The following is a 16,051-nucleotide window of genomic DNA, read 5'->3' on the forward strand; positions in this document are numbered from 1 at the left end:
ATCACGATTGGCTTTTTTCCTCTTTATAAGATGTAATTTTTCGCACTGCGACCTCACAGATCTTTAAAATTTTTCTCGCTCGCTTCGCTCGCTCGTAAATGCATATTCAGACATCACACCCAACTGTAAAGTTTGATGCTTAAGCGATATCTTGTATGATGTATGACGAGAAACAAATATTGAAATCATCCCTGATAATGTAATCACAATGTAGGGGTATATACCAATGTCTAAAAATTGTATATTTTCGCTTTCAGATTTTCCACTGTAGGTGCCCTTTTTTCCAGAAAGTGCCCTTTTTTTGTTGGTGCCCCCTACTTTGAAAGTCGCTCGGCCGCCCCTGATTTCCTTTGAATTTATAAAAGATAAATCCCCCAAAATGAGTTTTGGCGCACTTTGGTTCCTCCCTAGCACACTGTGCGCCGCTCGCTGACTTTTTTCTTTCGAGTCTTGCGCATCTTTTAAAACAATTATTTTGAAAATCGGGGGTACGGTTACGAGGTCACGTGACCTTTTGTCTTTACATGTCAGCCCGAAAATAGCTTATTTTCGCGATTTGTGTAAATAACATATGGAAATGTCATTTTTCCTAAAAAGTGATAAAACATTGGTTATTGGGTATTGTTTAAAGTTTAGGTGTTTGTTTTGGGAGTCAAAATAGTTAAATTGTAGTTAGAAATTAAAAATAAATACAAAAGTTGAAAAAAACAAAGAAATACATTAGAAATTTTCAAAACAAGAGATTACATAAGGAATAACCTAGCTCTTCCAAATTTATTGTCGTATTATTGTTTCAAATTGTCTAACGAATACATATAGTGAAAAAGAATGCTTAGATATAAAGAATATTTGATTTATGGGTACAAAAGGTGAATTTTATGACCTTATTTGCATAAAGTACCATAAATATGCACATGAGTGAATTTTTCAAAAAACTAAATTTACAATAGTATTTTATACACTTCACTTGACATGCGTGCAAATTTTCACGGCGATCGGCCGTTTCACGGCCGATCATAATGCCCCCCCCTCCCGGCCGTATCAAGACCTTAAATATCCCGGTCTTTTTAGGGTTAAAGTAATAAATATTTATTTGTTATCCACGTTGCAGAATTATACTTGTTCGTATACTTATGTTGAGGCACGGATTTATCGCATAGTTTAACGAACTTTGCTTTAAAATCCAACTTCATTTCATCGACATTATTTTTGTCTGAAAATAGACTATCCTAGTTTTCAGTAGATAAATTACTCAAGAACAGTTCAGATACAAAATTACGGAAAGATTTAATAATCGATTTTTTAGCGAAACTTAACTCATTCATATTTGATAGATAGAAAGACACAATCGTTCTCCAGAATCAATATTTTGTTGCAACCGCTTGTGTAATGTGGACATTTTGACCGCAAAGGATCAAAACATGAAAGCAATATAAATTTCTACTCACGTTATTATTTTGAGGTGTCGTGGTCTTGTGGATACGTTAAGGGACCACACATCACATGGTGTCCGGTTCGAGATTCGCTGAGACACTAATGCCTTTTGGCAAGACATTTACTCTACATTTGCCACATTCAACCCAGGTGAGGAAAATTGGTACCGGGCAGGAATTAATTTCTTTAAATGCTAGGGTGCAATAATGGCAGCCATACTAAGGCCGGAAAAAAGTTTGGAGCGCAAAGACTGACAAACACGAGCGCTTTACAAGAAACCCTAATGATTATTATTATTATTATTAATATAATAATAATTATTATTATTATCATTAATAGCATTGTTCTTATGATATTTCCTCTGCATGTTAGACCCGGAAATCGTCATTCCGCTAACCTGGCCAATCGGTGTTTATGGACTTCCAAAGCCTATTTCTGGATGTCCTGGAGAGTTTCCCTGGAATGAAGGAAGTCGGTCTCATGACACTGAAAACACCAATGCTGATAACACATGGAGTGATCCATTGCATCTGGCAGGCGCGAGGGACGCTAGTGGGATGACAAACCATTTCTGCATGAAGACCGTAGAAGACACTGGATCGGGGTGGACTTGGCCAGAAGGAAGTTACTGCATCTACAAATATAACGATGAATGCCCAGGTACAAAGTATTCTACATTTGCAATCTTTCGAAACATTTTCATTCAATTTTCTGATAAAAATTATGATAATGATAATAATAATAATAATAATAATAATAATAATAATAATAATAATGATAATAATAATAATAATACTAATAATACTAATAATGATAAAAATAATAGTAGTAATAATAATGATACTTCTAACACTACAACTAGTGATAATACTACATCTACTACCAATAATGATGATGATGATAGAATAACAATCATAATATTAATAATCAAAAAATATTAATCATAATGATAAAAGTGATAATGATAGATATAACAATTGTAATAACTAGAAATGCAATCGTATATAGAACGATTTGCATGCATTGACCCCCGTGTTTCTACGTGTCAAACGATAGAGTGTCTGTCGTACTATCTAAAGCAATTTGTTAGAAGTCTGTAGCTGAATTCTAGGATAGTGGAGATAGGTAGGCCGAAAGAAAGGCCTAAAAAACGGCCCGAAAAGAAAAAAATGGCACCTGGACGATCGTGCATGAGTGATGTCAAATCACAATTATGGGTTAAAAATACTGTGAAAAATTGAGATGAAACGGAATTGATATGAGAATTTTTTGGTAATTTAAGATCTTAAGGTGTCCATTTTTCAAGAAGTTTAGAGATTTTAGACGGAGTCGGTTTCGGATTTGAATTTGGAGTATGAAGATGGCATTTTGAGGTTCAGGTTATACATCGCTGACAAATGAACATCTCGTAGACTACGTAGAGGAATTTCTTAGAAGTCTGTAGCCTCAAGGATAGTGGAGATACAAAGGAAGAACGAAATGCCTTAAAATGAACCAGAAACGGAAACAAATGTGCCTGAACGGTTACGAATACGAATTTTGAAAGGAATTTGGCTGGAGAAATGGACCTAGATAGGGATCAAAAGCACTATATGCAAAACGAATGGGATTTCGGGGAAGAAAAAGTAGAAGAAAACTAAGAAGAAGAAGAATATTTAAAGAATTCAGAACGCGAACAAGACATTCACGAAAGTCGTCAATGCGACAATAGGAATAATTATGATATAAACAATATTTTTAGTATTATTACTACTATCATCTCTGTTATTATTATTTCATCATCATCATCATCATCATTTTTATGTTTACATTTCTTTCATAATAATTATCAATATTTTCATTATTATTATTATTATTATTATTATTATTATTATTATTATTATAATTATTATCATTATTATTATCATAATTATTTTTATCATTATTATCATTATAATCATCATCATCTTCATCACCACCATTATCATTATGATTTTACTATTATTCTGGGTTTATATAGCGCTTTATTAGAACATCTACATTAATAGTTTCTATTGTATGATGCTTCTTCAGATGATTTCGATGAAGGATGGATAAAGTGGGATGACCAAGATGGTAACTTATTCAATCCTAATCGCAACAGTAAAAGTGGCACTCTACCCGCTGGGACGTATGATACGGGGAGCTTAACCACAATCAAGTTCTGCTGCAGAAATGATGGCCACACGAACGAAGCAATCTACCTTCCAACGGAAGAGAATTTCATGCTCCTTTCCCGCTTTGATCATTGCCAGGAGGTGTGTATATTAAATTTCTAATTTGTTTTTTATTGTTTAGTAAAATATTGAAGTTGTGGAAATTTTTACCCAATATTGGGTCTAAAGGAAAATGCATTTTCGTTGGGCAGTACACACAGTGTATATATAAAATTTTACATAATATAGGAGTAAATCTACCCTTATGTTTAGTAATGTTTAGCCAGAAAACGTGTATATTTCTTTGTCAACCTAATCTTGTGTAATGTTACACAACTGTTTTTAGAGACTAACCAAAATCTATCTTTTTTCTCGACGAAATATTTGACACACACACATAGGTTCATGGTATGGATATGGCAGAGGAATGGTTCCGTTGGGATACAGAGGACAGCTCTAATGGAGATGATCAAAGCGATGATAACCATCCCTACGAAGGTAAGCTTGATGGGGCTTCACATATCAAGCTATACTTCTGCTACTATACCCCGACCCCTGTTCCTGTTACTCTTTCACCATACCAGCGGGAGTATTTAGCACGTATTTTTGGTGGATTAGGATGGTTTGGGTAATTTTTTAAAACATGATATGCGTTTGGGGAAAGCTTCTACTCTAATTTGTCATTTATTCTAAAGTCCTCACTATAGACAGATGGACAAGTTTTCCATTCACTGAAATATCTTAAAACTTTTGTGTAGAATTGCACAAAATATTGCTCACATATAAGCTGTTTTCTTTTCAGTATGTAATGTTTGAATTATTATCTTTCCTTAGATTATTATAATCTTTAGTTATGTAGACATTTCATTCAAATATTTCTTATCTAGATGTACTTTTCAGTATGTAATGTTTGAATTATTATCTTTCCTTAGGTTATTCTTATCTTTAGTTATGTAGACATTTTGTTTAATTATTTCTTCTCTAGATGTGTCGTGGGTATATTTTACACGACTATATGCAATATATAATCATATTCTAATTGTGCTGGTCGCAATATGTACGTGTAGGTTGATAATGACAATAATAATATAACGATAACAATATTAATTTTAATAATAATGATGATGATAATAATGATAATAATAATAATAATAACTATAATTATAATAATGATAATGATAATGATATTGATAATGATACTACTACCACTATTACTACTACTACTACTACTACTACTACACTCTAAAAAAAGATACCCAATATTGGGTAAAATTTTACACTTTACGAGGGTAAAAAGGGAACATGCATGTTTGTTGGGTAAAATTTGACACTGGGGTGTTTGGGTTAAAATTTACCCAGCAAATGTTTAATGTTTTACCCAACTGATGTGCAATATATTTGACCCAATGTAAAAGGTAAAATGTTACCCAACGACAACCATGTTCCCTTTTTGACAAAACATTGGGTAATTTTTACCCAACTCATCCTGGATACTCGTTTACTTTGTTCTTGTGTAATTTTTTACCCAAATGTTGGGTAAAATCTTAACCCAACCTTACTGTATGATTTTTTATTTTTACACAGATTTGGGTAAAAAAGAAAATTTGTCCGAGGAGTTGGCTGGAAAAGTACATGTATATGTAGTGTAGTGTATAAGTAGCAGACCTCTCTCTCTCTCTCTTGGCTAGACAGTCTTTTGCTTGGCGTGCTCGCAGTAGGTGACTGCATCGCGGATGACATTCTCCATACGAATAATGTGTTGTCCAGAATTATGAGGAATTTTATGTCCATATTGAGAAGATTTACACGCATTCATGCAAATAAATGCTGCGGAAAGACACAAGTGCATGATCGTAGTCTATTTCGAACAAAGTCGTCCATCCTCTGTCTATCTTGAACACGATTAATTCGATGAACAGCTAATTCGGAACGACCGACCACGCTAGCGCTTCAATCATAGTTTTTAACATCAGTTGTGTCATAATACCAACGTTTAAGTGTCAAAACTTGTGTTTACCCAACGCGTGGTTCAAATATTAATCTGCATCGTTACTGTCTTACCCCGGAAATGCGCACAGTCGAATTTTGATATGACACTATGGCAAGTGTAATGAAATTTCGAAGGGACTTGGTGTTTGGCACAAGGTTGGGTAATACTTTACCCAACTCTTTTAAACAGCGATTTTGCACAGCAAAATTTTGCACCCTATTTTTAGAGTGTACTAATAATAATAATAATAATAATAATAATAACATTTCTTTTTTATACATTAAGTTCTTTCCCAGTTACAACCTACCAAAGCGCTTATAGTATTATTATCACTGGATTCAATAATTTTCACCAAATTAAAGTGCACGTTCTCGACTCCCAGGCGCACATTCCAGCTATATAGTCGTAATTTTTTGCCGAAAAAAGACCAGTATGGGAAACGCCTAAATTTCAAAAAATGAAATGGAAGCTCCTATTACCAATCGTGTGAAAGAATATGTTTTAACTAATACATGATGATACAAATTTTGCCGGGAAACCGCCTACTAATTGATATATTTGGTAAATTAGTTTATCTATTGTTATGTGAGAGATAAACGCACGTGTCGCGCACAGTGTGCGTAGTCCCATATACATCTTTATGTGCACAGTGCTTGTACCTTTACGAAGACTGGGCCAAATTTTTAATCATTTTGATGATTCCAGAACCTTGCAGTACACACCAATACTTGACCCTCAATCCAAAGGTTGAAGGTTCGAATCCCAGTCCGGCACTAAAGTCCTTGGGCAAGACATTAATTCACATTTGCCACTGTGCATTCAGGTGGGTGTTTCACAAAGATCCTAAGTTGAACTTATCTCTAAGTTGGACTTAAAAATTATGGAAAGCCATTAGCATCTTTGAAAATATTTTGTAAAATATTTTTTAAAAGGCATAAAATGTTGATTCAAATCGTTTATATTTTCTATCATCAAGAAGGTTTCATGTTCTGGATGTAGAATTAATAAAACGTCTAAAATACTTGAATTTCTGCTTTTGAATATATTTCATTTTAAGGCTCCAATGGCTGTCCATAATTTTTAAGTCCCACTTAGTGTTTAGTTCTACTTAGGATCTTTGTGAAACACCCCCCTGGTGTAAATGGATGTCTGCCATTTACCGGGTTAATACTAATATCAAGGCCCACAGGAAGAGCAGTATTAAATACAGCGAGGGCAATCCTTGGTAAATAAGACCCAATCGATACTATACGTCGTATACGAATTTATTTAGAGTGCCGCAGATATGTAGTTGACATCTGTGAATAAAATGATGTCATTGTCATTTTTCCAACATATATTTATAATTATTCTTAACTACATTCGTGTTCATTTTCATTACAACATTTTGATTCGATTCGTTTGCGGAATAATTACTTGACATTTAGCGTAAGGATATGCATGTAATATAATTTGCATATATGTAAAAAGTGTCTTTGTTTGTAAACATTTCTTTCAAAAATGTAATTTTTTATTTGAAAATTTCTTAAACGAATTAAATTTGATTTGATTTGATTTATTCTCTTCTGCATTCCATACAAGTATAACCAATTTTCGGTAACATAACAAACATAAATTACTAAGAAGTACTTGTTGACAATAAATCATACATAAGCAAATATGAATAGCAATTATTATTAAAAAACAATAACAGATAAATTCTCAATCTATCATTATGAGAGAACAGTGGTTGCGTAGCTTAAATCAAAGCATTAACCTGGATCCAGCTGAGGCATTCAGCTGGTCATTTTTCAAAACTTACCTGCCCCCCGACAAAGGAATTCATTGATGACGGTTGTCAATCTCTCGGTCAATTGATTCTGGTGCCGCCGAAGCTACCGGCCTGTCTTCGTGGTCTAGTGGTTAAAGCATAGGCGTTCTAAGCCAGTGATCCGGGTTCGATTCTCGCCAGATACATTTTTTTTAACCTTTGATATTTTTTCTTCAAAAAGGGAGTAAAGCAATAAAGAACTTTGATGTAAGCTACGCAACCATTGTTCTTTCATTTCTTTTCACAATATATATATGTAAATGTATATGTACAATAGTCTATACTGCCAACGGAAGATTGATGTTATGCGGAATAAGCCTCGGCGGGGAAGACCGGGTGATCAGACGCGGACGGGTACATCCACGCTTCTGGGGTCTGTCTTGGTGCAGGCATGCGCAGGTTTTGATACACGCTGACGATTGTCAGGTACTTAATTTATACAGGGAAACTCGCTTTTCTGAGATACCCTTTTCCCCCTCTCAGTTAAATGAAGCAATATGAACATCTTTTGTGTTATTCTTAAACATAAATGTACTCTGCAAACATATTTTGTTTCGTAGATACTTTTCGTTACTTATATAATTCATTTGTTCTATTATATATTGTAATACTGTATGGTTTATATGTTACTTTAATCTTGGATATTTGAGTGGAAAAATAAATCAAATCAAATCGAATCGAATCAATAAATATATTTGTATATGCATATGTATGTGTACCTAGATATAAACAATAAATAGTCTAAATAAAAAAATAGTTTCTCGTCCCTTCCTTATTCGTTTAAACTGCCTCTGTCAATGTATTGGTGTTATTTTACATTTTGCTCTGAAATTAAAAAGGTTAAATAATCTAAGGATATCTAAACAAGGTGCACTGCCACCTTATATTTAGTCTCTGTAGTTAATGTGTAAACGAAATCTGAATCAACAATCATTTTTAAAATTGAACCACTGACATGCCTGTGTAAAGAAAGATATCAAAATTAATATCAATTAAAATGAAACCAGACAAAAAAATGGGAATCAATTTTACTCAGCCTTATCATCATTATTATAATCTTTATCATTTATAGTATTATCATTATTATTATTATTATCATCAAGATTACAATTACCATGCTTAATGATGCTGCTGCTACTTTTAATACTACGTCTGAATGATATTTATACTGTTATTATAATTTGTCTATACTAATATTCTTACAATTAGGGAGCTATCATAATGAAACCAGTAGGCAATTGCCGCCAATGACAATTATTCCCCCAGAAAATCCCCTTTGGAAAATTACCCCCCTCGGACAACCATTCCCCGAAGACAATTACCCCCTTGGATATTTACCCCCCCCCCCCCCACCGAATTAATAAAACCAACTTATTATCAGGTCAGGCTCCCCCTTTAATGAACAAGGGGGGGGGGGTTGGGGGGTAATCGTCCACGGGGATAATTGTCCTAGGGAGTAATTATCAGTGATGGAGGTATTTTTCCTTTAGAGGTAATTGTCCACGGGGTTAATTGTCTGATTGTCCTAGGGGGTAATTTCCCGGGTGGAATTGTCCTCGGGAGGGGGGGGGGGGCATTTGGGGTAATTATCCAGGGGGGTAATTGCGCGAGGAAAAGAGGGAGATATAGAAATGTAGTGAGAGAAAGAGAGAGAGAAAAAAAAAGGGAGGGAGACAGTGATAAAGTAATTTGTGATACAGGGAAATAATTATGACCGAAAGAAATAACAAGGGGAAAAGAAGGAGTTTTATATAAACACTCCATTTCATTATGTCCTTGCTTTCTTAAAAGCGATATTTTGATCTAAATGTATTACACCTGACATTTTTGGAATGACGTTGTTCTAATTCCATCCAAATATTATACCATGAATTCAAGCCAGTGTGCAACTATTTAAAAAAGATTCGGTTATAATTATGTTTTAAAAATTCCACTAAAATAAACTTCATGTACCACTTCTTCATTTATTAACATGATCTTATATTTGAGGAATTAATCTACATTAATGTATGAATTCAGAACAGCATGTAGTATACAATATTCCAGAGAAGAGGAATTAATTATTTTATCAAGACAACAACACCTTGGTATTTTACAGGTTCGAACCCTGTATTTAAAAAGATTTCGATAAACTAATATTATGGTAGGGAGAAAAGCAATTTCATGCTGTGTTATACACTTCAAACAGCCGTTTATAAACTATACCTATTATATTTCATTGCAAAAAAAATAAAGGGTCATGAAGCAACAACATTATACAAGGGTAATGTCTTACCAAATTACATTAGCGACGCGATGGGACTCGAACCTCGAACCATGTGATTCACAGCCATATTCACTAGACCACGACACAAGATACCTTCCCTGGAACAACCAGGTACCCAGCTGCTTGTCTGATGTAATAGAGACGAAAAGATGAACACGACCGGGTTGATCAGGGAACGTCCACCAGTTTCAAGAAGTTTAGACTAAAGAGATCGTGGGGGTGATGATTCTTTTTGCGCAGCCGTCCCACTCCTCCTTTCTTCATACATCAATTCAAGTGCACCAATCTCAATCTTCCACAAGAACCTGACAACTTTCCTCATGAACAAAACCTGATGATATTTCAATCACATCAATTGTGAAATGATCTCAGTGACAGTTTATCTCGTTTATGTATCAATCTGATTAATGTATCTGATTTTAGTGGATCTGCATGACTAGTTTATTACCATTCTTGTCATCAAGTCGGTTTTTACTCACTATAATAATAATAATAATAATAATAATAATAGCCTAATAGTCCACTCCAAATTTTATTAAACCGAAACGGAAATTCTTTTTGCCCAATTGATCGTGAGCCCGGCAGCCACTGAGCAGCGCCAGATCGACGTTGCTCTATCCCTTATTGTTGAACGCCAAACAAGGTAGCAACAACTCCCATCTGTTAACGTCTTTTGGTATGACGCGGCCGGGGTTCGAACCCACGACCTCCCGGTTGTGAGGCGGACGCTCTACTGACTGAGCCAACACTCCGACTATTGAATCATCTTGTAATTTTTTTGATTTTGTTGGGGGTCTTGAATGTCATTTTAGGCAGATATGTGCGCTATATAAATCTTAAATTCGAATTTTTATTCACATGTCTCAATTCACTGTCTCTCTCTGCATCTATATTTCTAAAGCGCTTAGAGACATGTGTATTAAGCGCTATATAAAAATTAAATATTATTATTATTATCTCCATCCGCGTCAATCTTTTCCCTGTGGCATGACTCTCTTCATTCCTATTATCTCTCCTACATACTTTCCAAATTTCCAAGTAGTAATATTAGTATTAGTAATAGTAATAGTAGTAATAACAGAAGTAGTAGTAATGGTTGTAATAGAAATATTAGTAGTAGTAATAGTAGTAGAAGTAACGAAGAAGTAGTAATGGTAGTAGTAATAGTAGTAGTAGTAGAAGTAGTAGTAGTAGTAGTAGTAGTAGTAGTAGTATTAGTAGTAGTTGTAGTAGTAGTAGTAGTAGTAATGGTAGAAGAAGTTATAGTAGCAGTAGTAGTAGTAGTAGTAGTAGTACTACTACTACTACTTCTACTACTTCTACTGGTATTAGTAGTATTAATATTAGTAGCAATAATTGTAGAAATAGTAGGAGTATAGTAGTAATAATAGTATTAGTAGAAGTAGTCGTGTAGGATTAATATCATCTATTTTGACCAAAGGCGAACAGAAGAAAACAATGTTAACAATGAGCTTTCCCGTCACCTTATTTTTTAATCAATGATAACATGACTCAGGTTAGCCCCATTACCAACAGTTCCTAAGAGAGGTATTTCAAAACTGTGATTACTAACTTGATATGGATTAGAAAATAAAATCAAAGATCCTGTATCGAAGATAGACGTATGTGTGCTGGGGAAATATCACTACTAAAACGTTTTGATACAGTTTGATACTACTATATGGTGATACGACATCGTTATGCTTCTGCGACAGTCGTTCTGGGGTACATTTTGTCAAAGACTTTGGAAGATGTAGTTTTCGGGTAAGGGTAGTGATTATGTTTTAGATCATTATATTAATAGAATATGGTCCAAGGTTTTAGTAAGGAAATCACTTTATTAAACTATGGAGCGGTTGAGCTATATCGATTATTACGCCGCAGACAAACATTATTTTCATAAGCAATATTTCTATCCAGATTGTGAATGAAGACTGTGGGATCTTCAATATAGTGTAGCGCTCCTGTATCGTGTGTGTTACTATCGCATAATTCAACTAAAGAAGATCACCAGCATAAGAAAATCTTACAAAATAGTTACAAGGATTACAAAATTTAGTACACCATTTAGGAATAAAGTTGCATTAAAACATCCTAAAATCAAAATAGCAATATTTTAACGGTTTTATACGAAAGCCAAATAATCCCCTAATGATACTACAGAGTTAGTTTGATACGCCAGTAATAAGCTCTATGAATCAAACCCTCTTAAAGAAGTAAAATGAAACATTATAGTATTAATGACTGCTTTGAGAGAAATAGTTGTTTTATTACGCTCAAGGGAAGGTTAGAATTGTGCTATTCCCCGAGGCTTGCCGAGGGGAATAGCCCAATTCTAACCTTCCCGAGAGCGTATGAAAACAACTATTTCTCGAATATTAAAGCAGTCATTAATACTTTTATATGCCGAAAAAAAATAGACTAAAAAATAAAAAATAAAAAATAAATTTTTTTTTGTCGAAGGTGAGAGTCGAACTCTCGCGTACAATGAGTGATGAATCTTACACCAACGCCTTACACCACTCGGCCATCGCGCGCTGTTCACGAGCTTGGCAGTTTTGTACAATATATACATTAAAGTGGATTGAAACCGGCTTCGGCGTGATGAATGCTTCGCAAAAGCACCCTTCTTTTACTTTTGCAATGCATATTGGCACGAACTTAGATCAAGATCTATCGGCAGATGTTGTTTTTTTGTTTTTGGAAGTTTATTTTCGTCTTCATGTCAACAATGCAAGATAAAATTGTCGGTAAGATCGATCGAGATTCAATTGTATTGAAATTACCGACCAATCCTTCGCACACATACGGTATCCTCGATCGCTCAAACCATTTTTTAACATGTAAACCTATGGGGTAACCATGGAGGCTGACCTATTTTTTTAATAACCATGGTTATTAAAAATAGTAAATGTTTTATGCATGGTTACCGGGAATTTTACAGGAACAGTTGAAGTTTATGAATGCAATTCGACCAATCAGATGGCTGGATTTCTTAAGTGAGGTATATAATTAATGTTATGATACGAACTTAAATCTTCTGCACGAACTTATCACCGTTTCTCTCTCATCAAGGGTATTAACTAAGCAATCTTACAACGAGTATTGAGATTATGAATCCGTACGTAAGTTGATTAACTATTGCTGCGTAACAGAGAGGATTAATAGTAAAATCTTTAAAATTGAATATTAAAAAAAAAAAAAAAAAAAGCGTTCACCTCATTCATTTTCAATCGGCCATATTGGAAAGACCAAATAGAAATATTTTTCCTAGTTTCTCACCCCAGCTGCTTTCCCTTTTTTCCGGCCCGCCTCACTTCTTTTGATAATTGATATTTTATTTCTAAAATGAATATATAAAAAGCTCTTAAATTATCTGGACATCGAGGCAACCAAACTCAGTAATACAATGCCATTTCATTGTGAGCCTCTGGATTGCATGCAGAATCAAATCAAATCAGATAAAAGAAAATATGAATTGAAATTATTCAAATTGGTACACCAAACTATAAAATATTAAACAAAATGGAGAGCCCTCCTGGGCCCTGTTTCATAAAACTTGATATCAATAACAAGTTACAAGCTACTGTTATAAGCTACTGAAATCAAGGCATCTGATTGGCTGAGAGCAAATTTATCATAGAAATTAAGCATTTGTTATAGATAAAAAGTTTGATGAAACGGGCCCCAGCTCATTATTTTCAAAATCTGGACGAGAAACTAGGAATCAAATTTTACTCGGCCTAAAGGTTCGCACGTTCCAAGAAGATTGCAGGATGGTTATTGTTATTGGTCTAAAGGTTCGCACGTTCCAAGAAGACTGCAGGATGGTTACTGTGGTACGTAGTAACAGAGGGTGAGTCTGACATTCGCACCACTACTCTCTATTCCTTCATAGGGGTGCTCCTAAGATTGACTGTCTGCATTATTGCTATCCTCGTTGTCCCATCGGAACCATTCAGGTGTCACTGCCATGCCGTCAACCTGGTGTGGTAAATGTGAAGAGAGTGAGGAAGTATCTTTCAGGATGTAAGCCATGTCATTGGTGATACTACGTAACGTGACAGGCATTATGCTTTTATAAACTATTATAAATATTATCTACTAATTGGGCTCCAACTCCCATCAGTTAAGAATATTCCTCTCCTGTGATTTCTGCAAACATTTAGAGGTTCTGTCATTTATGACTCATGAGTATAGCATTGTCTTTGTAAAAATTACATTAAGTGGTTTTCGTAATTTCGGCACTGCATAATTGCAATATTCTTTAAACTAAAATACCTTTGGAAAAGAACTTAACTCTCTGAGGAAGGAAATAGGAGAAGAGGAGGAAAGAATTAAAAAAGAGGGGAGACTGAAAATGTTACCTTGTACTGATTAAAATTATCTATTAATTAATTGATTAATTATATATATATTTCTTAATGCAAGGACTTCAGATTTCTGACAAGTTCGTAGCTAATACCTCTTAGAGATGATTACTAATATACAGATTAAGAACGGTTGGCTTTAAAAATGAAAACACAATTATATCCAGAGTATTGTTTTGAAAGGGTATTCACAGAAATTTCACGAATTATAAGTCCTATGCCACGTACAATTTTAAAGTAATAATAAAATTGTCAGGTTACAAAAAATATCAGTTAACAGGTTTTGGAAGTTGTTATTTCTACAGTTGATAAGTCACCGGACTGTGGAATTAATTCCTTGAATAATAAAATTGTTAAGTTACAACAACAAAAAAGTTAACAGATTTCGGAAGTTGTTATATCTATAATTGATAAGTCACACTACTGTGGAATTCATTCCTTGAATAATAAAATTGTTAAGTTACAACTAAATATAAGTTGACAGGTTTTGGAAGTTGTTATATCTATAGTTGATAAGTCCCTGGACTGTGGAATTCATTCCTTGAATAATAAAATTGTCAGGTTACAAAAAAATATCAGTTAACAGGTTATGGAAGTTGTTATATCTATAGTTCATAAGTCGTCGGACTGTGGAATTCATTCCTTGAAAGATATGGGCGCCTTAGCGAAGCTGTGATACAACCAGCGTATTATAGTAGTACTTTGTAGGCATTTCGACCTTCTTCCGTGATGGATATGCACGCAACACAAATGTAGTTTCATCATTATTTTATCACTGTTATCATCATCATCATCATCATCATCATCATCGTAATAGCACCAACCTCTTGGCATGTACTAGAGCTGGCAAACAGGTAGAAAGTATTATCTGTAGGAAGAGTAATTCCAAGCGAAGTGACTCCATCCTCACGGCAGCAGAACTGCATCCTGGTGTTCCCGTTATACACGCCGTCTGGTAAGACACCCCCAAAACTTCTGGTATTGACATCATCCTCATCATCCCAGTAGATATACGTATCCTGGTCGGTTACAAAGCCTGAGGGATGAACCAAATCAAAAGAAGATCAGGAAATAATAATGATTATAATAACAATAACGATAATATAAGACAAGAACAATAATAACAATAATATTAATAATAATAATAATAATAATGTTATTAATGACTATGGCAATAATAATGATAAACCGTCTCTGTATAGCGCGTATCACATTATGGTAAAAAGTCTCTATGCGCTTCCAAAGAACAATGTCCTTAGATTAATTCATGTGCAGAAAATTTACCGGATGGACACGATTCGTCCCTTCTGTAGATACAGTAGTTTCCTTGTGGCCAGTCTGCGCCGGAAGGGCCAGTGAAGTCAGCAACGGACTTCATGTAGAATTCGTTTCGCATGTTGTTGAGATCTCTTGTACCAGAAGATGGATTGGATCACTTCATTGGTTGTTTGAGCCGCTGTCTTCGGTGTCGTGGTATCTGTATCCTTCTTTCCAGCCGCTAGGACAGCCAGCCAACGATTTGGGAAGTCCGTAGGTACCATCAGGCCAGGATTGACTTATGTCAGGTGCGTAGAAGCAGAAATTGAGTCTGACATTCTCTCCACCACTCTGTATATCTTCATAGGGGTGCACATCAGTTTGGCTGTCTCCATTAATGCTATCCTCGTTGTCCCATCGGAACCATTCCTTCGTTACAGTCATTCCCCGCACCTGGAATATATAATTCAGTCATTTGGTCTTCATTGCTTGCTTCCTCAGATAGCACATACTCCTTATTGAATACAATCAGATCAACATTTACAATCGGATCTTGAACCAAATTGTAATGGAAACACCAGTGTAATGGTCCACCCACACCCCCTGAACTGTTTTACCGGGAGTAGAGACCTGAGGGTTACTGTGATTTAGTTCACTTTGTGGCGCCAAATATTAAATAATAATTAATGATAATAATGCTTATCCCCAGAACACAACACGAGGTAAAGCGATTCACATTCAAACATCATC

At 34.8% G+C, this 16,051-nt stretch overlaps 1 pseudogene; it reads right to left on the reverse strand.

The window, feature by feature from the left end:
- Nucleotides 1-13,580: 13,580 nt before the first annotated feature.
- LOC115922459 lies at nt 13,581-15,666 on the reverse strand (annotated as a pseudogene).
- Between the last annotated feature and the right edge of the window lie 385 nt (nt 15,667-16,051).

This window comes from Strongylocentrotus purpuratus, unplaced genomic scaffold (assembly GCF_000002235.5).
Source record: "Strongylocentrotus purpuratus isolate Spur 01 unplaced genomic scaffold, Spur_5.0 spur5_scaffold_12, whole genome shotgun sequence".
Taxonomy (NCBI): Eukaryota; Metazoa; Echinodermata; class Echinoidea; order Camarodonta; family Strongylocentrotidae; genus Strongylocentrotus; species Strongylocentrotus purpuratus.